The following is a 24,910-nucleotide window of genomic DNA, read 5'->3' as shown; positions in this document are numbered from 1 at the left end:
TACTATGGCCACCTGATGCAAAGAACTGACTCACTAGAAAAGACCCTGATGCTGGGAATGATTGAAGGTAGGAGGAGAAGGGGACAACAGAGGATGAGATTGTTGGATGGCATCACCTACTCAATGGACATGAGTTTGAGTAAACTCCGGGAGTTGGTGATGGACAGGGAAGCCTGGTGCACTGCAGTCCATGGAGTCGCAAAGAGTCAGACACAACTGAGCGACTGAACTGAACTGAAGAGAAGGAGGAGGGGGCAGCACCCCCTGCAGTGAGGTCCTCACTTGCTCCAGTTTCCGACTTGAGATGAAATGCCAACTTCCCTTCTGCTTAAATTTTTGTTGTTGCTCAGTAGCTAAGTCGTGTCTCACTCCTTGGGACCCATGGACTGCAGCATGTCAGACTTCCTGTCCTTCACTATCTCCCAGAGTTTGCTCAAACTAATGTACATTGAGTCGGTGATACCATGTAACCATCTTTCTCTGTAGCCCCCTTTTCCTCCTGCCCTCAATCTTTCACAGCATCAGGGTCTTTTCCAAAAGGGCCCTAAAATCTTTCTTGAACAACCCTGGGAAGAGAAGACTGAAATGAAATACATCCTCTGGACCACGCGTTCTCTTTTCTCACATTTAAAACTTTAGTCTGGATTTCAAACTTAACTGCGATGGACTGAATAGTCTCACATTAATACTCAGATGCATTTTTAACACGCTGCTGCTGCTGCTGCTAAGTCGCTTCAGTAGTGTCCAACTCTGTGCGACCCCATGGACTGCAGCCCACCAGGCTCCCCCGTCCCTGGGATTCTCCAGGCAAGAACACTGGAGTGGGTTGCCATTTCCTTCTCCAATGCACGAGAGCGAAAAGTGAAAGTGAAGTCGCTCAGTTGTGTCCGACTCCTAGCTACCGCCTTCCAAAAAGAGTGAGCAGTATGTTTCCTGTTTCATAAAGGAAATGAAATGAGTTAAATGAGAAATTCTTCCCCTGTGGAAATAAAATGCTACTTGCTCATGGCAAAGATCATTTTTATGTTTTCTGAATAGCGGGGGATGCTCACCGACTCTAAACCCACAGACGTCTCGACAGCTTTATTTGTTCTATTTTGGGCTCCATTATTGAAGCAATCTCTGTTGGCAGACATTGTTCTACCAATAATTTTTTGAGCAGTTAAAATTTTCTTCTCTTTAATGCAATACAACTGAGCACATCCCTCTCAGGATAGTCAGGAGTGGGGTGGAGGTGGATGCGCCAGAGGCAGGTATCACATTTCTAATTGGATTTTGTGCTGATCCAAAATGTGTAACAGATATACAAATGATTCTTCACTCACATTTTAAGCATAGTAGGTTGGTTTCTACAAAGCTTTGGGATCTGAACGACACAGAAAACTTCTCAACAGCCCTACTATCCTTCCTTAATTCCACTGAGAACCTCTTCTTTGATTTAAGGACCTATTAAGTACTGGGGCTCATGGCAGATGATTTTTTGTTTTGTTTTGTTTTGGCCGCACCATGCAGCATGTGGGATCTTGAGTTCCCTGACCAGGGACTGATCCCACTCCCCTTGCAGTGGAAACCCGGAGTCTTAACCACCGGACTACCAGGGAAGTCCCTCGGCAGGTGATTCTGAGGAGTATTCAAAGAAGCAGGATGTTGTTCTGAACTGAACAGTATCAGAAAGTGGAGGTAATTCTATCACCAGGAATCTTAATATTTCTTATCTAGAAGACATGGGAATGAAACGAGGCGAAAGTTATAACTGTGTTTTTTTTTTTTTTTAAAGTAGCCGTCACTCGTATTAGACAAATAGGAGAGATGTTTGGTCGTTTTTGTGGTTTGGACAATGTTCTGTTTGGCCTATGTTCAGGCATGATGATGAGGGAGTAGTCCATGATGTTGTCAGGGAAGGAAAGGTTTCCCCCTTCTCCCCATCTTGAGTTCTTGTGACTGGATAAATAATAAAACTGACGCAAGGCAGATTAACAGGAGAAAAAGAGACACATTCATGGACTGGAAGTTTCATAGAAATGGGACCTAAGAAGTGATCAAAGCAGGCAATTTTTACACTTTTTAGACAAAATAGTGAGGAATTGACAGGACAAAGAAAGTTGGGTTTTGGATGCTTAATTAGTGAAAAATCTAAGCAGAGTTTGGACTGGGGGTAGTGAGTTAAAGAAGCAATAAGTTTTATTTAGGTAACGCTTTTCATCTCAAAATCTCTCTCTCTGGTGATAAGTGTGTCCTTCCACCTGCAGACGTCAGGAGGGTACCTGTCACAGGAGAGGTTTATTTCCTGCTTTCAGAGAGATAGAGAGGAGGGTCAGGGTGTCCCTCTTGCATTGGCTTTTTTTGGCTCAGCAGTAAAGAATCTGCCTGCAATGCAGGAGACCCGGGTTCTATCCCTGGGTTGGGAAGATCCCCTGCAGAAGGGAATGGCTACCCACTCCAGTATTCTGGCCTGGAGAATCCCATGGACAGAAGAGCCTTGGTACAGTCCATGGGGTCTCAAAGTGTTGGACACAACAGAATGACTAATACTTTCACTTTTTTCTTTAGGTAACATAATCAGTATGCCATTGAGGCACATGTTGGGGTGGCCTTCTCTGGGCCCCAGCATTGTCATCCTCTGGCTTGGCTCTAATAGTGGTCTTGTTGAAGGTTGATGCTCAGTGGGGGCAGCCCAGCTCCGGGTGTCCCGCCAACTTCTGGCTCCCATGAGCTGCTTTTCTCTTGCTCACTGTTTTTCCCATGAGTAACGGAACATTGCTAGTGTTCAGGTCCATGTCTCAGTTTAGACACCAAAGGGATGGGCCCTGAAATAGGTTAAGTGCTGACAGAGGAGGAAGCCCATGCACTTAATCCACAGGAAGGTCTGAGAGAACTAGGGCAGGATGGAAATAGCCTGTGTACCTCAAAAGGCCCCAGTCATGACATCCTGAAACCATGCAGGACCCTGTGGGGCTCCTGGACACAAAAGCCTTCGTGTGTCCCTGCTTTCTCATTTGTAGGAAATAGTTTTCTTTCAGCTTCCATGATCTTCCCTGAGTTCCAAAGGGCAGGTTCACACAGTTGCTAATGGGGAAGGGAGGGGATGCAGAGACAACGGAGGAGCAGCCTAGAAACAATAGTACAGCCTTAGGGCAGGGTCCTGGCTCTTCACTCAAAGGATATACAAGGCAGGGTCTTCCCTGGTAGTCCAGTGGCCAAGACTCCACACTCCCAGTGCCAGGGGCCCAGGTTCAGCCGGGAACCAGGGTTCGATCCCCAACTTGCATGTTGCAACGAAAAGATCCGCATGCCCCAACTAAGACCTGGTGCAGCCAAATATATACTAATAAAAATTACGCCCCCCCCCACAAAGGATATACACAATATTTTTGAGCTGCCTTGCACATACTGATGGAGAAGGAAATGGCAACCCACTCCAGTATTCTTGCCTGGAGAATCCCAGGGACAGAGGAGCCCGGTGGGCTGCCATCTTAGGGGATGCACAGAGTCGGACACAACTGAAGCGACTTAGCAGCAGCAGCAGCTGCAGCAGATACTGAGCACACCACCAGGTGGAAGAAGTTAACAAGGATGTAGACCCCAGACCAGTCAGAACCAGTTAGAAGCTCGATGGTGCTGACACTCAGTTACCTCACCACCAACCCATCAGAAGAATGTCCATGAACTGATCATGCCCTCCTCTTTGAACCATTACCAGAAAACTCCTCACTAGCCCCTTCATGTCAGGACACACACCTTTGAGGGCATTAACCTGCTGTGGCCCCCTTTGTCTGGCAAAACAGTAAAATTATTCTTCTATGAAAGTGAAAGTGTTAGTCACTCAGTCGTGTCCGATTCTTTGGGACCCCATGGACTGTAGCCCACCAGGATCCACTGTCCATGGAATTCTCCAGACAAGAATATTGGAGTGGGTAGCCATTCCCTTCTCCAAGGCATCTTCCCGACCCAGGGATCGAACTCAGTTCGCCTGCATTGCAAGCAGATTCTTTACTGTCTGAGCCACTAGGGAAGCCTACTTCACCCAAAACTCTGTCTCTGAGATTCAATTTGGTACCAGTGTTCAGGGGCTGAATTTCAGCTACAATCCTAATGTAACCATTGATGTACATGATTATGGCTTTGAATTATCAAGGAAATATTAAATGATACTCAGTAACTTCCTTTAAAGAAGGCAGCAAAAAAGCAATCCATTTTCAAACTATGACTGTGAAAATTATTAAACTATGTAGAAAAAAGTACTCAGCATCAGAGTAGACACAGCCCCCTTTCCACTGGGAAAGGTAAGAACACCTCTGAGATCGCTGATAAATCAGAGACCCTGAGACTTCACTCTCCCACAACTCCTGACCCTGTGGGGGAAGTAGATTCCCCTGTTGAGGAGAATCTGCTGGATCCAGACAGATCAAATCCTTGCCCCTGGCATATGCCAGGCTGATGGAGGAAGAATGGACCCAGTCAGAGGACAGGCTCAGCCCTTGCTTGCCGGCAGGTGTATGGCAATCACTGTACTTGGCCTTCAGTCTCGGGACACAGGAGGCAACCCTCAGCCTGGCCTTTCACTACCAAGCCAAATCGTACTGCTCACAGAACAGATTTTCCATAAATGTCAAAATGAGAAGAAACAGATAAGGTGAAACAGCAAATATCTGCATATTGAACTTCCAGGAGGGCCATGGCAATGTCATAAGCTGACTATTAAGTGACTTAAAAGCCTGAGAAATGTCCTTGAGAGAAAAACCAGTAGTTTAGCAGTTGTGGAATGTTAGTGGGAGTGCAGAGAGAAGGGGAAAGACTGAGATCAGTAAAGATAATACATTTCCTTCTCCAATGAATGAAAGTGAAAAGTGAAAGTGAAGTTGCTCAGTCATGTCCGACTCTTAGTGACCCCATGGACTGCAGCCTACCAGGCTCCTCCATCCATGGGATTTTCCAGGCAAGAGTAATGGAGTGGGGTGCCATTGCCTGCTCCAAATACAAATAATAGCCAACACTTATCAGGGGTTTACTGTGTGCCAGGTACTGTTCTGCTTTCCACGTGTTATTGCCATCCTACAAAAATCCCATAAAACAGGTGCGGCCATTTCCTTCATTTTACAGGAGAGGAAATGGAGTACTGAGGTGTCAAGTATCTTTCCCAAGTTGTGGGATGAACTGGAGCTAGGATTTGAGTCCACACAGTCCAGTCTCAGAGTCTTGTACTAGTCACCATTCTGTCCTGGAACCACCTCATAATAAATCACCAACAGAGGTGTGGATCCTGACCAGGCAGCCCCTGCCCCCAGTGGATTCCCCAGAGAAATGCGGAGTCTGCAAGTTGATTCTAAAATTTATATAAACAGGCAAAAGAACTAGAATAACCAAAACAATTTTAAAGAAGAGAAGAACACTATTGGAAAACTCACACTACCTGATTTCCGTATTTACCATAAGCTACAGAGGTCAAGACAGCATGGTAAGGGGAGGAAGGTGAATCAGCGGAAAAGAACAGATCCAGAAACAGATCCACGTATATTTGGTCGGTCAGTCTGTGGCAAAGATAAAGAGAGAATTCAATGGAGAAAGGTTTTTCAAGAAATGATGTTAGCATAATTAAATATCCATATGCAAAAAAAAGAACTTCAATCCATACTTCACACCTTAAAAAAAATGAACTCGAAAAGGACTTAGGCATAAATGTAAAACTTAAAATTGCAAAACTTTTAGGAGAAAGCATTATGGCTTCGGGTTAGGCTGAGATTTCTTAGATATGACACTAAAAGCATAACCTATAAAATAAAAAATAATGAGTTTCTTCAAATTTAAAAATTCCTCTATTCAAAAGACACATTAAAAAGTGAAAAGACAAGCCACAGACTGGGAGAGAATATTTACAAAATGTATGTCTGATAAAGGCTTTGAATCCAGAATATATAAAGAACTCATAAAACTCAATAAAAAATAGTCAACTAAACGGGTAAAACATTTGAACAGACACTTCCCCCAAGATGATATATAGATCGCAAAAAAAAAGCACATAGAAAAATATTCAAATGAATTAGTCATTAGGGAAATGCAAACTTAAACCACAGTGAGATCCACTACACATGTGTTAGAATGGTTAAAATAAAAAACCCAGCAAACTCAAGTTCTGGTGAGAATGCGAAGCAACTGCAGTGCTCATACACTGCTAGCAGGAATGCAAAAAATACAGTCTGTCTGAAAACAGTTTGGCGGTTTTGTACAAAGTTAAACACTTACCATTGAACCAGAAAGCCCACTTGTGGGTATTTACTCAAGACAATTGAAATCGGTTTATAGCAGCTTTATTCATAATTTCCCCAAACTGGAAACAACCCAAAAAGCCCTCAAGTAGAGAATAGATAAATAAAATACGGCGCATTCATACAACAAAATTTAACAATAAAAAAGAATGAACTATTGGTGTGCAGAACGGCATGTATGAATATCAATTGCTTTACGTTAAGTGGAAGAAGCCAGACTCAAGACTACATACTATATGTTTTCATTTGTATGACATGTGGGAAAAGGCAAAAAGCTACAGTAATCAGTAGAGCCAAGAACTGGGGAGGGGACCAGATAACATGCTCTGAGCCTCTGGATCCCATCATGCATGGAGCAAGAACTGCCCCTAAACCTCCCAGTTACTGAACCATCCAGTCCCCTTTCCTCTTGATTGGTTTCTCTCTACTTGAGGGTCTTCACTGACACACAGCTAAATCCTGTCCTGTGGTCACGCACTGCTGAGTGTTCTGTTAGTATGAGTTCAGCCAACAGTAATGGACACCTGCTTCATGCTGGGTACTGGGGACGCTGGGCCTGTAAAGACACGGTTTTTACCCTGGAGGAACTCACAATTTCCCAGAGGAGACAGATATGTCAGCAAATGGTAAGTGGTCAGATAAACATTAGCTAATGTGAGGTGCTATTAAGAACCCAGAAACCCAGCACTCACCCTAGCCTAGGACTTCAAACAAGGCTTCTTGGAAGTGACTCCTGAGCTGAGTCTTGAAGAATCACTCAGTGGAAAGAGGGGAGGGTGAGTATTCGGACAGAGACATGAGTAAAAATCTGGCAGGGTGAAGTACCATGATGTGTGCAGAGAAACACAAAACCTTTTTCTAGAAGAGTTCAGTAAAACTTTCTGTGTTGATGGAAATGTTTTATCTCTATGTTGTCCATTATGTAGCCTTTAGCAATTAAGCGCTTGAAATGTGGATAGTGCAACTAAGAGGCTAAATTTTTAATTTGATTTCATCTTAATCAAAATTTAATAGAGCTGCAGGCAACCACTGACTACCATCTTGGACAGCTCGGCAGCTCTGGTGAAGTGCAGGGCAGAAGTGGTAGGGACAGAGCAGGCTGGGAGAGCTCAGGGAAGAGCCACAGATGCCATTTGAAGGGTGCTGGACTTTAACTTATAGGTGATGGGAAGTTTTTGGAGGGTTGCACACCGAAAAGTGACCAGGTCATCTCTTTGGACCAGGGGCTGGGATGGAGCAGAGGAAGACTGGAGTCAGAAGGGCACTGCTGGAGCTCAAGGGAGGAGTCATGAGGGTCCAAGACAGGACAAATACAGAAGGGCTGGTGGGGAAGGAGCTGATTCCTGAGGCTTGAAGAGTAGAGATCAGCAGGACCAAGTGGTCTCTGGTTTTGGAGTGTGAAGTTGTGTCTCTTTCTTGGAAAGGTTTACAGGAAAGATGGATTCCTGGGTGGTGGGGCTCAGACTGGGTGCTGCACCCAGGCAGAGGGACTGGAGGTTGGGAGAGGATCCGGCAGCAGCTGCTGGAATCCAAGGCCCCACTTCCTTGTGAGGCCAGCTCTGTCAAGGTCAAAGGTGCAGGGGGAAGGAATATCTTGCTTGGCTGTTGTTTCTTATTAAATTGAAGGATCAGAGCAGCCTTGGAAACTACTGAATCAGATTGTAAATATTGACACCAACTTCCACAGCACCAATTACAGGAGTGGGAAGGCTCCCAAAAAGATAGAGAGGCAATTTAAAGAAAACACAGGAATTATTTAGTAAAGTCAAAGTATCATTGAGAGTCAGAGACTCCCCCGTCACTGGGCCTCCCCTGGGTCTAGTCGGTGGGGAACAGGATTCCCTTAGCTTTAAGACAGGGTTATGGCCGGAATACCCAGGTGGGAATGGGGGTCCTCAAGTTTAGGCCTTTTTCACTATATAGTAATAACTGAGCGACTGAGCACACACGCAACACAATACAGAGATTATCCTCTATCTGAGATGGGCGGCCCAGGTTCCCTCTATCTCTGGTTTCTTACAAGTCACTCACTTACTCATCACATATTTATTGAATAGCTGCTATGCGTCAAACCCTCTGACAGAAGCTGGGACAACTGAGACAAAAGCCACAGACCTTGCCTTGAAGGAACTCTGTGGGAAGATTGCAATACAGTGGGTAATATTCACCGAGACACACTATGTATCAGGCACTCTGCTGGGTGCATTGTACATGGGCTTAATTTTTCTAAAACCCTACAAGGCAAGAACTATCATAATCCTCAATTTATGAATGAGGAAACAGAAGCACAGAGATCTGAAGTAACTTACCCAGGTATCTAGGACCCACTCACTGAAAACATTTAACCTAATCCTGGAATAGGCAAACTTCACATACATACATCTATATGTATATATATTTTTACTGAAGCATAATTGACTTACAAATTTAGTTTCAGGTACATGACATAGTGATTTGATATCTTGATACATTACAAAATGATCACCACTGGAATAAGGTAACTTCTGTTGAGAGACTGAACATGCAAATGGAAAATAGACAGATCCTCTATAAAAATAGGACCCTTTCCCATAATCTACAGCACTCTGTCCAGGAAACCAATCCATCCTCTACAGTACCCAGCTCAGGAAGCCAGCTTGTTATCTATAAGTCAGACTTGCAGGATGTCAGACCACCATCTGTCAGAGCCACCAGCTCAGGAAGCCAAAAAATAACCCTGGTAAGAGCTGGTCTCAAGTAGCTAGGATTTGATTAATAACTGACAATGCCCCTAGTTTTTGTCCCTGCTTCCAACCTGGGACCAACCAGAGGAAGCCAGTATGGGCCGCTAACCAGTCACACAGGTTGCCCGGCGTCTGGCCTCTCATCTTCAGCTTCCCCAGGCCGGCAGCCTCCAGTTGGGGCACATTTGAAGCCTGCACTTTTCTAAAGCTTTCCCACTCCTCTGCCTGCCTTAGTGTCTCTGCCAACCGCTAGTAATAGTGGCTAATTCCTGTTTATCACCACACTATAAAGGGCCAGATAGAAAATATTTTTTGGCTCTGGGGGCCATTCAGTCTCTTACCAACTACTTGGTCCTGCTGTTAAAGCATGAATCAACCATGGATATTATGAATGGGCATGGCTGTGTTCTGCTACCACCTTATCCATAAGGGCAACTTGTGAGCAGGACTCCAGTTGTGCCAGGGGGCTGATTCCGGAGGCTTTAAGAGGCTAGATCAGCAGGATCAAGGGGTCTCTTGGTTTGGAGGGTGGAATTGCATCTTTTTCTTGGAAAGGTTTATAAGAAAAATGGATTCTTGGGTGGTAGGGCTTGGACAGGGTGCTTCTCCCAGGACTTAATTTGCTAAACCTGGTTTTAAGCTATGCTGCTCCTTTAGTAAGAGTGTCACCACAAACTCCAAACTTCCAGAAAAAGTACTGACACTTAACTTTTGTAGAGGAGGGTTTCCTTTCTAAGGCACTTTCCCATCTAAAGTACGTTCCAAGACCCGATTTTCGATGTGTGTGTATGGGACAGGGGGGTCTTCCCACACCAACAAGCAATTCTTGGGGCACCAGCTGTGTGTCCTACAATTCAACTCAATCCTGATATTATCTACCTGGAGATGGCATCAGATCCCATAGGCTGAGGCTCAGTGCCGCAAGACCGCTCCCTCGACTCTTCACCCCCAGCCCCCAGATTACCACCTGTGCTTCTGACTGATGGGCTATAGGCTGGAGGGCCCAATGACCCCTCCTTGGACTTCAACGTCAGTCACTAGCTCAGGTTGTTACCTGTACTTCTGACTGGCTTATAAATCAGAGGTTCCCATGACCCTCTCCTTGATTTTCATTAATTTGCTAACTCAGACTTACAGAACTCAGAGAAACGTTTTACCTCCTAGATTACTGGTATATAATGAAAGACTATAGCTTAGGAACAGACAGATGGAAGATGTACAGGGCAAGACACAGGGAGAAGTTGTAGAGCCTCCGTGCCCTCTTTCCCCAAATCTCCACCTGCTCACCAGCCTGGAAGTCCTCCAAATCCCATACAGTTGGGATTTTTATGGAGGTTTCATCACATCAGAATGATCCATCAATAACTCCATTTTCAGTCTTTTTCCCTTTTCAAGAGGAAGCGGGGGCAGGGCTGAAAATTCCAAGTTTCTAATTATGGTTTGGTCCTTCCAGCCAGGAGACATGTAGGAGTCCACCCAGAGTCTCCTCTTTAGAATACAATTCACTGCTATCCTCCAGGAAATTACAAGGGTTTCAGGAGCTCTGTGTCAAGAACCAGGAACAGAGACCAACAGATATTTTCTATTATCTCACACCATCTGGTAGTTAATTTGGTCCTGCCAGATGACAAGCTCTTTGAAGTAAAAAACTATGTTTTATTCATTTTTCCGTTCTCCCTACAGGGATTACCTGGTGCCAGGCAGGGCACACAGTAGATTCTCAGTAAATATTTGTTAGAGTAAGTTGAACTGAATTAAATAATCACAACGATTTGGTAACACCAAGAGCTTAGAGGTTGTTATTCCCATTGCACAGAAGACAAAGCACAGGCTTAGAGAATCGAGTGACTGTGTTCATCTAGAGGTTTTTGCAGAGCAAGAATCTGGACCCTGGTTTTGAGCCCTGCTGCCTTTTGGGCAGACAGACTCTTCCCTTGCTGGGCTCATTCAAGAGCCCATGGAGAAAAAAAAAAAAAGAGCCCATGGAGGCAAGCTGCTGTTGATTTTCCTTTGTCTATTTGAACTCTGTGATTTTGTAATCATCTAAGCACTGAACAAACCTTCCCCTTCTCCCTCCCGCTGCACTGACGTGAAACCTTAGGGGAATGAGTTGTTCTGTAAAAGTCAAGATCTCGAAGTGATGGGGTTTATGCCTTTAACCCTCAGACAGTTTTAAAAGGTTTACATAGAAATCTCCCTGACACTCTCTGCTCTCTTTTCTCCATCAGAAAGCCCCGAACAGAATTTAGCTCTTTGTGTTAAAACATGGGCCATGATTACAGATAGCAGTGGCTGGGCTGTGGGCTAATTCCAGATGCCCTCATGACATCAGGACATGCAAAGTGGCAAATAACCTGCACTTCTTTTAGTTTATTATTGTTTGTTTGTTTGAAATAGATGTTTCTGTCTTCCCTGCAACAGTTAGGTTGTCATCTATCACTTAGTGAAATTGAAGGAAGGTTTCTGTGTGAAATAACATTCCTCTCTTCTTATAATTTGCTGTCTCTTTTTTCCAATGGGTCTGTTAACCAAGCTCAGTTAAAACTCAGCAAAGTAAGGACTTCCTTGGTGGTCCAGTGCCTAAGCCTCCGTGCTCTCAATGCAGGGAGCCTGGGTCTGATTGCTGGTCAGGGAGCTAGATCCCTTATGTCACAACTAAGAGTTCACATGCTGCAACTAAGAGATCCTGCAGTGAGGACCAAAGATCCTGTGTGAAACAGCCAAGATCTGGTGCAGCCAAGTAAATAAAAATAAGTATTAAAAAAAAACAACTCAGCAAGGAGAGAAAACTTTTCCTCTACTAGTTTAGGTCCAGTGATCAGGGGCTAACTGATGATAGACAGATCACTGGAGGAAAAATGCACAAATTTGATTCATATGCATGTGGGAGCATTCAGATGAAATGGCTCACTGAACATCTAAAAATAGGAGTTTCCATACCAGCCTAACAGGGGAAAGGGAAGGGGTGAAAGGGCTTGTATGGGAAGGACAAATGAGCCTTTTTTAGGGAAGACAAAGTGACTTTCAGGGAAACAAATGGAAGGTATGAACGTTTAGTGATAATGTTAGTTTATATAATTTCTCATCCAGTGACTGGTTTTCTCTAGGGAGCGAAGATTCCTGGAAGAAGGAATTTACGGCACCTTCGCTTTCAAAGGTTTTACCTTGTAGTCAGATAAGGGAAGCTCCAAAAGGCTTCTCTCTATACCTGCTGTGTCTCAAATGTCTTCAGTTTATTTTTTTTATTAGTTATTTAGACCCAGCTGTGCTGGGTCTTCATTGCTGTGTGCAGACATTCTCTAGTGGAGGCTAGTCTTCACTGTGGTGCATGGGCTTCTCACTGCAGGGCCTCTCTTGTTGCCGAGCGCAGACTCCAGGTGCAGGGGCTTCAGTAGTTTCAGCATGTGGGCTTAGTTGCTCTGAGGCAAGTGGAATCTTCCCAAGCCAGGGATCGAACCAGTGTCCCCTGCATTGGCTCATCCACTGCACCACCAGGGAAGCCCCTAAAATGTCTTCAGTTTAAAATAACCCTCAGAAAAAAAAAAAAAAAAAAAATAACCCTCAGGATTTCCCTGGTGGTTCAGGGGCTAAGACTTCGAGCTCCCAATGCAGGGGACCCGGTTCGATTCCCTGATCAGGGAACTAGATCCCACATGCCGTAACTAAAACCTGACACAGCCTGATTAATTAATAAAGAAATAATACTCATACCAACTCCAGGGACCTGAAAGATGCTCACAAAGGGAAGTGGGCTCTGAGTTAGGATCAAACAAATGCATGAGCTTTAGTGACATGTATGATGACACTTCAGAGTCAGTTTAAAACATGTTTTGCTTCTTAGCTGAGCTCTGGGCCAGTGAGGTCGCCAGGAAGCTGAGTAAAGGAGAGGTGTCTGGACAGAGATAAGTGGTGGATCCCAATTCCAGACAGCGAGAGCGGCCCTCTGAGATGCAGCTGTTTGGAGCTGGATAGGTGCTTGAAATGTCCAGTGACAACTGAGGGACCCTGGGGGTAAAGTCCTGAAGGTGCTTCTTAGGGCTTCATTCTTAGGTTGAGGTTTCCCTCTGTCCTCCAGACACTAATAAGTAATTCATTTATACTCTCTCTCACTGCTGCCCCCACTCCCCCGCCTCTCTTTCCATTTCTCAAACTCTCTTACCCTCTCAAAATTCTAAAGGTAAACTAACACAAAATTATAAAGGTGCAAAGGGTGTGGAGTACAGAATCAGTCCTTCTCCTGTCCCTAAGCTGCAGAACTGCCCCAGGGGTGACTAGTGTCCAGTTTCTAGGTGTCCATGTGCTTTTGTTTTTACACAAATAATAAAACAAAATACTGTTCGGTATCTTATTTTCATTTTCACTTTAAACACCTTGAAACCAGTTCATATTGATACGGAAAGAACTTTCTTTTTTTTGTAATGGATACAATGGTATTTCATTGCATGGAAGTACTATTGTTCATTTAACGAGCCTCCTGGTGTGTTATTCCTCTTATGATTGTAAATGGCATTAAAACAAATAGCCTGCGCATGTCCAGGTGCAGCAGTAAGAATAAATTCTTAGATGTGAAATTGCTGGCTAAAGGGTGTGAAAATGTTAAGATTAGGTAGCTGTGTTCTCGGTTTAAAAGGGCAGTGTGAGGTGGACCTCCCTGGTGGTCAGGTAGCTAAGACTCTGCTCTCCCAATGCAGGGGTCCAAAGTTTGATCCCTGGTCAGGGAACTAGATCCCACATGCTGCAACTGAAGATCCCACAGGCTGCAACTATCGCCCGATGCAGACAAATAAATACATAAGTAAATAAAACACTTTTTTTTTTTTTTAATTGCAGTGTGAAGTATGCTGCTGAGGTGGGCACACAGAGCTCTGTATGAATACAGCCTCAGGAGAATGTATCTATTAGGTGGAGAAAATCTGCACAAACCTTTCACTTCATGCCAATTTGCATTACTATACAATAGGCTTTCAATAAATGTGAGGAATTCACTGAAAAAAAGAGCACCAAAGAAATCCTAGGTCTTGTGTCTGTAGGAGAAAGAGGTGTAGGTGTGCCTAGTCACTCAGTTATGTCCGACTCTGTGCGACCCTATAGACTATAGCCTGCCAGGCTCCACTGTCCATGAGATTTTCCAGGCAAAAATATTGCCATTTCCTCCTTCAGGAGATCTTCCTGACCCAGGGATTGAACCCGTGTCTCCTGCACTGCCGGCAGATTCTTTACCACCGGGCCGCTGGAGAAGCCCAGGAGAGAGAGGAATAGACCAGACCACAAATCATCAATTCCAGACCCAGCGGGATCGAGACCTGCTGCTTCTAGCGCTCTTACCTGTTCCGCCTGTCCCACAAGCCTTCCACTTCCTCCCTCTGCTCCCCTCCTGGCTTCACTTCCTTTCCCTCCCAGCCTAACTCCTGTGTATCGGTAGTTGTCAGTGCCTCCAACTCTTATTATTTTTCCCATCCGTGACACATGTTTTTAAACACCCCACAATTTGTACCCACTCCCTGCCTCTCCACTAGTTCAACAAGCAGTGCTGGAGAAATTTGTCGGGAGCTGCGCTAGGCGTTACTGACAAAATGGAGGCACAGCCCCAGACCCCTCTCCTCATTCCGCAGGCACAGTCCCGGGATAAAGGAGTTAGGCCTTGTAATTTTGACTTGTCTTTTCCTCTCCTTGGCTGAGTTGACTGAAAAGGAATATTAAGGTGCTTATTGTTCTTGAGAGGAGCGTGAGAAGGCACAAAGCCTTCTGCAGCTGTGCTCAGAAAATAATTCATAAAGGTAATCATTGACATTTGTTCAAGGACTTTTACAAAAGAGTGTTCCAGGATGAGCACATAGGCTGTAGCTTGAGGCCATGGGAGGGATTGCTATCTGAAGCCTATTTGTGAGGAGAATGTTTATAGCAAAGGAGTTTACTGAATTTAGGGCTTAGAAATAATTAAAACAGTTAGAAGTTAAAGATTTAAGGAATGTTGTAAAGTTAGCATATTTTACTATAGCTTATAGAAGTTAGGTGGAAAAGGCAATGGCACCCCACTCCAGTACTCTTGCCTGGAAAATTCCATGGACGGAGGAGCCTGGTAGGCTGCAGTCCTTGGGGTTGCTAAGAGTCAGACATGACTGAGCAACTTCACTTTCACTTTTCACTTTCATGTATTGGAGAAGGAAATGGCAACCCACTCCAGTGTTCTTGCCTGGAGAATCCCAGGGACAGGGGAGCCTGGTGGGCTGCCATCTGTGGGGTCGCACAGAGTCGGACACGACTAAAGTGACTTAGCAGCAGCATAGAAGTTAGGAATTTTTAGAGACACTATAGCTAGAAGCCCTTTTAAGAGATAGTGAGCTCAGGATGTTAGGGGCAAACAGGATTTAGGAAGATAAGTAGTAAACTGAGGAATGTAGCATGAGTTACAATGTAATCACAAGTTAACTATAGGACACATTAGAGGAGGTAGATAATAGATGATAAGGCTGATTCTGAGAGAATCACTGAAGCAGGAACTCTGTTTGAAGAGCAACAGTGATTTATGGAGATAATAAATCTGGGAGAGTGGGAACTGAAAGTGTCAAACCTCTGGCCTAATGTTTTTGTAAAAGTATTAAAGAGAATCTTAAACTTGAAATAAACAGGCAGTCCATAGAAAACTGAGAGGCTGCCTCATCGCCGACACCATTCATCTCTCCAGGTTGAATCCCTGGCTTCTGGAGCTGGACTCCGGCAGAAATTCTATCCTTGGGGCAATCAGAGATTCAAGTCTATCAGGCTCAGCTGGGACCACGGCATGTTCTGACAGCCCACTGCCTGTTTCTCAGCAGCTCTTCCTTCCACTGTCCTCCTTTTCTTGTCTCAGTGTCTACCACGCTGACCACAGCCAAAGTGAAAGTGAAAGTGAAATGCTCAGTTGTGTCTGACTCTTTGCGACCCATGGACTGTAGCCCACAAAGCTCCTCCATCCATGGGATTCTCCAGGCAAAAATACTGGAGTGGGTTGCCATTTCCTTCTCCTTGACCACAGCCAACCAGGCTCTAAGTGTCCTTCCTTTCTCATCTTCTTAAATACCTTGTTTGTTATTCCTTGTCTTGTATATCTTCGACTACTTCCCTCTTTGTTACTCTCTTTCTATAAAACTTATTTTATGTTCATTCTTTCTTCACAGTTCACAAACCAGGCATCTAGTACATGCTCAATAAATCCCTTTATAAAACCAAATTTATTCAAGTATAATTTACAAATAAAATGGACATTTTAAGTATATAGCTCATTGAGGGAATCTCCCTGGTTGGTTCAGTGGCTAAGACTCCCAGTGCAGGGGGCCTGGGTTTGATCCCTGGCCAGGGAACTAGATCCCACATGTTGCAACTAAAGTTTCTGTATGCCACAACTAAAGATCTTGCATGCCACAAGGAAGATCAAAGAGTCCACGTGCTGCAACTAAGATCTGGTGCAGCCAAATAAATACATGTAAAAGATAAGATATACGGTTCTTGAGTTTTGTCAAATGCATAATCCCATGGCATCACCCCCTTAATCAAGGTATAGACATTTCCCATCAACCTAGAAAGTTATTCCCTGCCCCTTTGTGATCAACCTGTGACCCCCTCTTCTAGGTAATCACCCATTTGATTCCAATCATCTGGCTTAGTTTTGCTTCTTCTGGAATTTCATAGAAATGGAATCATGATATCTGTACTCTTTTGTCTCTTCTTTTACTTAGCATAATGTTTCTAGACTTATCCATGTTGTTCCTTGAATTAACATTTTGTTCCTTTTTAATGTTGAGTAGTATTCCATTTTATGGATATACTACAATCTTTTAAATCTATTTACTTGTTGGAGGCTAACTGGTTGTTTCCAGATTTTGGCTAGTGGGAACAAGGTAGCCATGAACAATTGGACACAGGTCTGGATAAAAAGTTTCATTTATCTTGGGTAAATCTCTAGGAGTAGAAATATTAGATCATAGAGTAGGTATATGTTCAACTTTAAAAGAAACTTCCAAACTGTTTACCAAAGTGGTTTTATCATTTTACATTCCCATGAACAGTTATGAGAATTCTAATTGCTTTATGTCTTTGCTAATAATTACTGTCAGTCTTTTAAGTTTTAGTCATTCTAGCGAATGGTATATGTCATTTGGTTTCAATTTGCATTTCTTTAATGACTAATGATGCAATTTACCTTTTCATATGCTTATTGGCCATTTGTATATCTTTCTTGGTGAAGTGTCTGTTCAAGTCTTTTCACTATTTTTTTTATTGTGCTTTTTAATTGGTGTATGAATTTAATTGTGTTTTGAAATTGATGTGTGAATTTTTATATAATATATATACAAACTCTTTGCAGAATATGAGTTACAAATATAGACTGGGATCTAGACATATCCTAGCCCATGACTTGCCTGTTCATTTTCTTAAGTGTCTTTTGATGAACAGAAGTTTTACATTTTGATTTCTCAGTCTTTATGGTTATTGCTTTCTGAGTCCAGTCTAAAAATATTTGCTTAGCTCAAGATCATGAAGATTTTCTTCAATGCTTTCTTCTAGAAGCTTTGTCTCTTAACCTTTTCTGTTTAGGATCATAAACAATCTCATATGTTTACCCAGTTTTTTCAGTACAGTTTGTTGAAAAAGTTTCCTTTCCCTATTGAATTTCTCTGGATCCTTCGTCAAAAAACTAATTAGCTACTCTCCATCTTGATGTCTAATTCTACTTGGTTCGTTTTTATAGTTTCCATTTCTCTGCTAAGATTATCCATTTGTTAATTTATTGTGTCTGTCTCTTCCATTCCATCCTTGAATATATTCATAATGGCTGTTTTAAAGTTCTTGACTGTTGTGCTAGTTATCAATTTATTGCCTCTCAGAGCTAAACCAACCTTTCATGATCTGCTCTCGATAATGGATCAGACCCTTTAATCCCTATTGTTGCAATTACAATGTTAATTTTTGCCAGTAGAGGAAGCTGGGGGTACTTTGCAGGAGAAAGTTCTATCCTGGTTCCAGCGCTCCTGTTCTTGTTCGTTTGCTCTTGTTGTATGTCTTAACCACTGGACTGCAAAGGAAGTCCCTAAGGAGCTGCATTTTGGTTTGGGTTTTATTTCCAGCACCTGGCCCTGTCCTTGGCATCTGTAAAAGTAGTGAACTGGATTTCATTCCATAGGGTGACTCCTAGGAGGACCAGGCCAAAGACCCTTCCCCAAGAGGGTCACCAGCAAAGAAGGCTCTCCCTGACCTTTAATCTTTGCCTCTTCCTGGTGTAACTGGCAGGTTAACCTCTCCAGAGGCAGCCAAGACCTCCCTCTTATCTCCTGCATCCTCCAAGTCAGCATGGAAATGAGGTCTCCCAGGGGCCACAGCTGCGATGTATGGCCCTCAGTTGGCTCTTCCCCAAGTCTCTCCCATAAGGAGCCTCCCTAGGAATTATGCACAGTCCTCTCAGGCATCGTATCCTCTCAGCATCGTGTCCTGCTCCCGCCAGCATCACTTCCCAGGAGGAGAAGGCAGTTCATTTTCTCCCTGAATTCCAGTCCCTGGCACAGATAAACCCCTGGGAAGCATTTACTGAAACTTTCCAGGCTTTTCTCAGCATGAACACTTTACACTTCTGCAGTAAACTAGACTGCTAGAGTAAGGCAAAGGAGTTGTCAGTGCCACGCTGCTGCATGCTGCCAAGGAGTTCAGGGTGGGAGGTGGTGGGAGAGGATGGGGTTTCTCATCTCTTCCAACCCAAGCAGAAATTAGGTCTCTCACCTGAGCATGCCACCGTTCCCCCCCAGGCCAGCAGTATTCCTGCTCACTGGTCTACCTTCGGGTGCCCTAAAAGATCATCCTGGATTTCTGCTTTGTCATTTTAGTTCATGTCTCTGCTTCTGTCCCAGTCATTCACTATGAGGACCCCACCTCTGAGACCACCCCCCTGCCATGTCCAACCCCCACAATTTACAAAAGGGGAAATAGGACCAAGGAGAAAAGGATCACAGCTCAAGGTCACAGCCTGCAGGTCTGGTGGGAACACACTTAGGAATCCTGACTCGTAACAGGGGGCTTTGTCCCATCCACTGATCTCAGCCAGAAAGAAATGGTCTTGCCACTGCTGAGGGCTTATGCCGAGGGCCCTTCCCTGGGTCCTGGATGATGTGACTGGCTAACACATAAACCTTCCTGTACTCCAGGTTTCATTTGAAGTGGTGTGCATACATTCATTTAAAAAAATTAACTCAGCACTGGGACTTCCTTGGTGGTCCAGTGGCTAAGGCTCTGCATTCCCAATGCAGGGAGCCTGGGTTAAATCTCTGGTTGGGGGGACTAGACCCCACATGCCACAGCTAAAGATTTTTTTCATGCCACAATGAAGACGGAAGATCCTGTGTGCCACAAGACCCACAGCAGCCAAATAAGTAATAAAAATAAAATGAACATCAAAAAAAAAATTTGAAAAACAAAAAAAAAATTGAAAGCACCCTATGAAATATATTTTCTATTTTATAGATGAAGAAACTGAGGACCAGAGAGGTTAAGAAATCTGTCCAAGGTCACACAGTGACAGAGATGAGATTCAAAGCCAGGCAATGTGGCTCCAAAAGCCATGTTTTTAACTTCTGGATCATCCTTTCCTCTCAGAATAACAAACTATTGTTGGGTGAAGACAGCCCAGACAGTATTTTCTTAGGCCCAGACATGCCTGTCCTAGAACGGTGAAAACGTCAATGGGAATCTTCCTCCCCAAAGAGGCACGCAGGACAGCACTCTGAACAGACACTAAAACAGCTCTCAACTCAAAGCGCCCAGTGCTTGTGTCACAGTATGAGACGTAATGGCTTTTGATGGAAGACTTCCAGGCAGACAATGGTCTTTTTGGATCCATTACTTTGCATTTACATCAGATTGGGTCACCTCCCATCTCGGGGCTCCCCAAGACTTTGAACACTTTTTCAGTAACCCTTACAGAAAGACATCCTCTTCTGAGAAATGCAACATGGTTACACAGTGCAATGGATCTCTTGGGAAACACCAGAGTTATCAGTGAAAAATATATTAAATGACTCAAGGGCTACTTTGAAGCATTTTGCTATGGCTAGATAGTAAAACTCCTAGAACTAGTTCTTATCTCTGTAACAGAGTGTTCCTTTAGTGCAATGAGAACACATAAAGCCCACAATTCATGCAGGACACATTCTGAAGTTCTTAAAAGAGAAGGAACCTGAAGATGCCTTCTGTGTTGTGACAGTAACAATGGTCAATCTTTATCCAAGAGGATCTTAGCATTTTGTCTTTGGACAGGCCTCTTTGACAGCTGGTATGGGCAAGCTTTGCCAGGTATGACAGTGATTTTATATCTCTATGAAGGCAAAGTGAAGAAGCTCCAGAAAATACTTTCCAAGGGGCTTTTTGGTTTTTGATAACTATTACCCTCCTGGATGATGTTTTCTTGCTACAATCCTGTAAGACTTTAACCCATGAGATTGGACACATATTTAGACTTCAACCTGCCTAATGCAAGGCTCCAGCCACTTGGAAGAAGCTGACCAGAGACCCCTCCACCTTTGCCCTGTTTATGCAAGCTGCAGAGTGCTGCTCTTCAATATTATAGAAAGATACACAGTGGACTGATGATGAATCCACCAACATACCTGGAATTACCCTGAAATACAGTCATGAGGATAATGTGAATTCGCTGGGAATTCCCTGACTGTTCAGTGCTTAGGACTCTGTGCTTTCACTGCTGAGGGCCCAAGTTCAATCGCTGGTCAAGGAACTAAGATCCTGCAAGTGGCACAGTGTGGGGAGAAAAAAAGAAGGTGAATTTGCCAAAACCAGCGGAAATGTTTAAAGAATGGAAAGAGTATTCTTGTGATAACCTATAGTTGAAAAGAATCTGAAATACATACATATACATACATATAGCTGGATACTTTGCTGTAACTAACACAACATTGTAAATCAACTATACTTGAGTATTAAAAAAAAAAAAAAAAGGAATGGAAACAGTGAATAATAAAATGCCTTGCTATTCTCCAAAAATAGGAACCTTCAATTAGGAGTAATTAAAACAAATACTTGCGTATTAAAAAAAAAAGATTTATGTGCAATATTTCATTTAATCCTCATCATAGCTCTATGAAGAACATACGCTTTTTTAAAATTTTTATTTTAATTGGAGGCTAATTACGTTACAATATTTTGGTGGTTTTTGCCATACATTGACATGAATCAGCCATGCGTGTCCATGTGTTCTCCATCCTGACCCTCCCTCCCACCTCCCTCCCCACCCCATCCCTCAGGGTCATCCCAGTACACCAGCCCTGAGCACCCTGTCTCATGCATCGACCTGGACTGGGGATCTATTTCACGTATGGTAATATACAGAACATACTCTTATTGAACCTATTTTGTAAACCTTTCTGAGGCTTTGAGAAGCTGGGTAAACTGATGAAGCTCACTCAGCTGATAGAGTTAGTAATGAGGGGGACTGGAATATGCCGTTGAAAACACACCACTTTCACATAAGGATCACTTTGTGCTGAAGACAATTACAAAACAGCAAATGCAAAAAAAAAAAAAGCCATTTGCCCTTCCCCACCTGGCTGAGAAAAAGTTATTAATTTTCGTTTGTAAAGGTGTCTCCCTCCCCAATGCCAGGAAAGAGAAAGATAACTTTTGGACTCTTAATCACCAAGGACAACTCTAGACCCTTAACAGGACAGGGATGGCATTAAGAGGAATCTCTGAAACAAACCTCACTAAACCTTACCATCATCTGCTATTAGCTTCCTCCCATATATTTACCTTCCCACAGTTTGCCACCCTGAAAAGCCTAAACTCCTTTTCTTTTGTCTAATCCCTTCTCCACAAATTTATTGTTCTTTATTAAGATGCTATATAAGGGCCTTCTCTTGCGGTCCAGTGGTTAAGAATCTGCCAGCCAGTGCAGGGGACCCGGGTTCAATCTCTGGTCCAGGAAGATCCCACATGTCATGGAGCAACTAAGCCTGTGCATTGTAAGTATGGAGCCCAAGGGCCCTAGAGCCCATGTTCCGCAACAAGAGAAGCCACTGAAATGAGAAGCCCGTGCACTGCAATCAAGAGTAGCCCCCACTTGCAGCAACTAGAGAAAGCCTGTGCCCAGCAACGATGACCCAGCACAGACAAGAATAAACAAATGAATCTTAAAAAAAAAGATGCTATATAAGCCCCAAGTTCTTTTTTCTTTTTTCTGGCTGCCCTTCTTGGCTTACAGGATCTTAACCTGGGCCCTGCAGTGAATGTGCTGAATCCTAACCACTGGATCACCAGGGAATTCCCAAGCTCAAAGTTCTAACCATCCCTTTGAATTAGTCAGCATTGAGTTTCTCCCATGTATATGCATACTGCATGTCTTAATCAACTGTTTTTTTCTTGTTAAATTTTCTTTTGTCAGTTTGATTTCCAGGGCTCTAGCTACAGAACCTAGGTGGGTAGAGAAAAACTTGTTTTCCTCTCCTACAGGACTTAACCCAGATCCTCCCTTATCCTTTAAATCATCTCTTGATTACTTATAATAGCTAATACAAGTGTTATGTGAATAGTTGCTGGCATGCAGCAAATTCGAGTTTTGCTTTTTAGAAATTTCTGAAATTATTTTTCCTCGAATATTTTTGTTTCCAGTTGGTTGAATCCGTGGATGTGGAACCCACAAATACAGAAGGCCAACTGTATGTAATAGGCCCCTTTCTTTTCTCCTGAGCAAAAGAAGTAATAATGATAATATAGCAAGAAAACTGCAGGTCCATGAATGGGCATTGAGAATGGCTGTTGCGTCCTTTCCTTTGCTGCTACAGGAAACCACCAAAGGGGAAAAACACCCGTATGTTTCTGGGAATTTTGATGGTTTTATGGTTTCTGGACATACGGAGGCCTAGGCAGTGGCCACAACAGTTTCTCAGGTAAGAGGAGACAGAAGGGAATTGCTACAGAAAATGGAATGATTATGCCTAAGTGATCATGCTGCTGCTGCTAAGTCACTTCAGTCGTGTCTGACTCTGTGCAACCCCATAGACAGCAGCCCACCAGGCTCCTCTGTCCCTGGGATTCTCCAGGCAAGAACACTGGAGTGGGTTGCCATTTCCTTCTCCAAAGCAGGAAAGTGAAAAGTGAAAGTGAAGTCGCTCAGTCGTGTCCAACTCTTCAGGACGCCATGGATTGCAGCCTACCAGGCTCCTCTGTCCATGGGATTTTCCAGGCAAGAGTACTGGAGTGGGGTGCCATTGCCTTCTGTACCCATATGTCTTACACTTTCAACAGCAGCAGATCTGTCCACAGCTCCACTTCTCAAAGCAGTGGAACATGTCCCAGGCCTGAGAAACTCCCGGGCCAGATCCTGTTAGGATCCTGCCCAGACACTCCAGAATTCAATGACTGCTCTTTGTACTCAGGGAGTGCTTCAGAGAAACTGAGATTCTCTGAAGTAGGTATATTACTAAAACTAGATGATGACTAGAGCATCATAATTTCCTTTCTACTTTTACCTAAAATTATACCTGGGTCCTGCTGGGGAAGAAAATGGGCTACAAAAGGCAGTCAAAAACATCTTCACGATAACCAATCTTCTAAAGGCACATATATTTACAGGAATTTTGTAATTCCTGTAAAAATTCTAATTATTTCGATTTCACTACAGAGCAGCTGGGATTTGCTGCAACAACCTACAAGTCCAGAGGAAGCAAGGAACAAATGGAGACACCGACACAGAATGGATGTTCCCTGCTCCCAATCTGAAACTAGGGGACTGTTCCCAGACACTCAGAGCTCATTTCCTGGCTCACTCTGGAGGCTTTCAGCATGCAGGAGCCTACAGGTGAATCACCCCTGATGACACGACGGGGTGGGAGTGGTATTCGGCAAGAGGACAGAAGCTGGAGTCCCAAAGAGGCTGCAAACAGGAATTAGAATTTTTACTAAGCCAGGAAAATGGAAGGGAGGAAGGCAGGAAAATGAACCAGGAAAGAGACCTAATACCCTAAGGAGTTCTTGATACTGCCCTGGGGTGGAGTCGCCTGCCTGCCTTTCCTGCTTCCTCTCTCACTACTGAATTTTAAGGTCTAACGACTAAATGATTTATAATCCTGTCCCACACCAAGATGAGCCTTGTTTCCCTGTTTTGCTCACACAGTTGCCACCCCCTGGAATGCTTTCCTTTTCCCACATCTCTTTAGCCGGCTGACTCCCACCTACTCCACAAGACACAGCACAGGTGTTCCTTCTTCCAGGAAATCTTCCTGTCCCAAGCCCATCTTTTGTCTCTCCGCAGTATTACCCAAGCACAGATCACTCGCTAAATTGCCCACCTTGGATTACAGTTGTCTGTCAGTGGTCATACCTATGGATAGATGAGTGCTCAAGCAGCCCTAAGTGTTCTTATCTGTGTATCCCAGTGCCTGGCACATATTAGGCACTAAATATAAGCTGGGTGCATTAGCACTGATGGACAGAGAAGGAAAGATACAGACAAAAACACGGTGGCAGCAACTGCTTTCTCAGATGAAATGGAGCAGGGTCAGAAGAAGTCACAACTCTGGACCAGGGTGAGAGGGTCAGGTCTGGTGCACCTGCTGTGGTTGCTCTTCTAAACAAAAGCCACAAGGTCACCAAACCCGGTGGCTCAGTAGTAAAGAATCCACCTGCCGATGCAGGAGACACAGGAGACAAGGGTTCGATCCCTGGGTTGGGAAGATCCCCTGGAGGAGGAAATGCCTGCCCACTCCAGTATTCTTGCCAGGACAATCCCATGGACAAAGGAGCCTGGTAGGCTACAGTCCATATGGCCGCAGAGAGTTGGACCCCACTGAATGACAGAGCACGCAATGCACCGAACAGTAACAGTGTAATAAAAGCCCCTTTCTCTTCTTATATCCTCAAGCAAATAGAGCTGGAAGGGGCCTTCATGTT

The 24,910-nt window shown here is 44.0% G+C and overlaps 1 pseudogene; it reads left to right on the top strand.

The window, feature by feature from the left end:
- The first annotated feature begins 19,169 nt into the window (after nucleotides 1-19,169).
- On the top strand, nucleotides 19,170-21,010 carry LOC109565539 (archaemetzincin-2-like; annotated as a pseudogene).
- The last annotated feature ends 3,900 nt before the right edge of the window (nucleotides 21,011-24,910 follow it).

Source organism: Bos indicus, chromosome 11 (genome assembly GCF_029378745.1).
Source record: "Bos indicus isolate NIAB-ARS_2022 breed Sahiwal x Tharparkar chromosome 11, NIAB-ARS_B.indTharparkar_mat_pri_1.0, whole genome shotgun sequence".
Taxonomy (NCBI): Eukaryota; Metazoa; Chordata; class Mammalia; order Artiodactyla; family Bovidae; genus Bos; species Bos indicus.
This window is presented reverse-complemented; position numbering and strand designations above follow the sequence as displayed.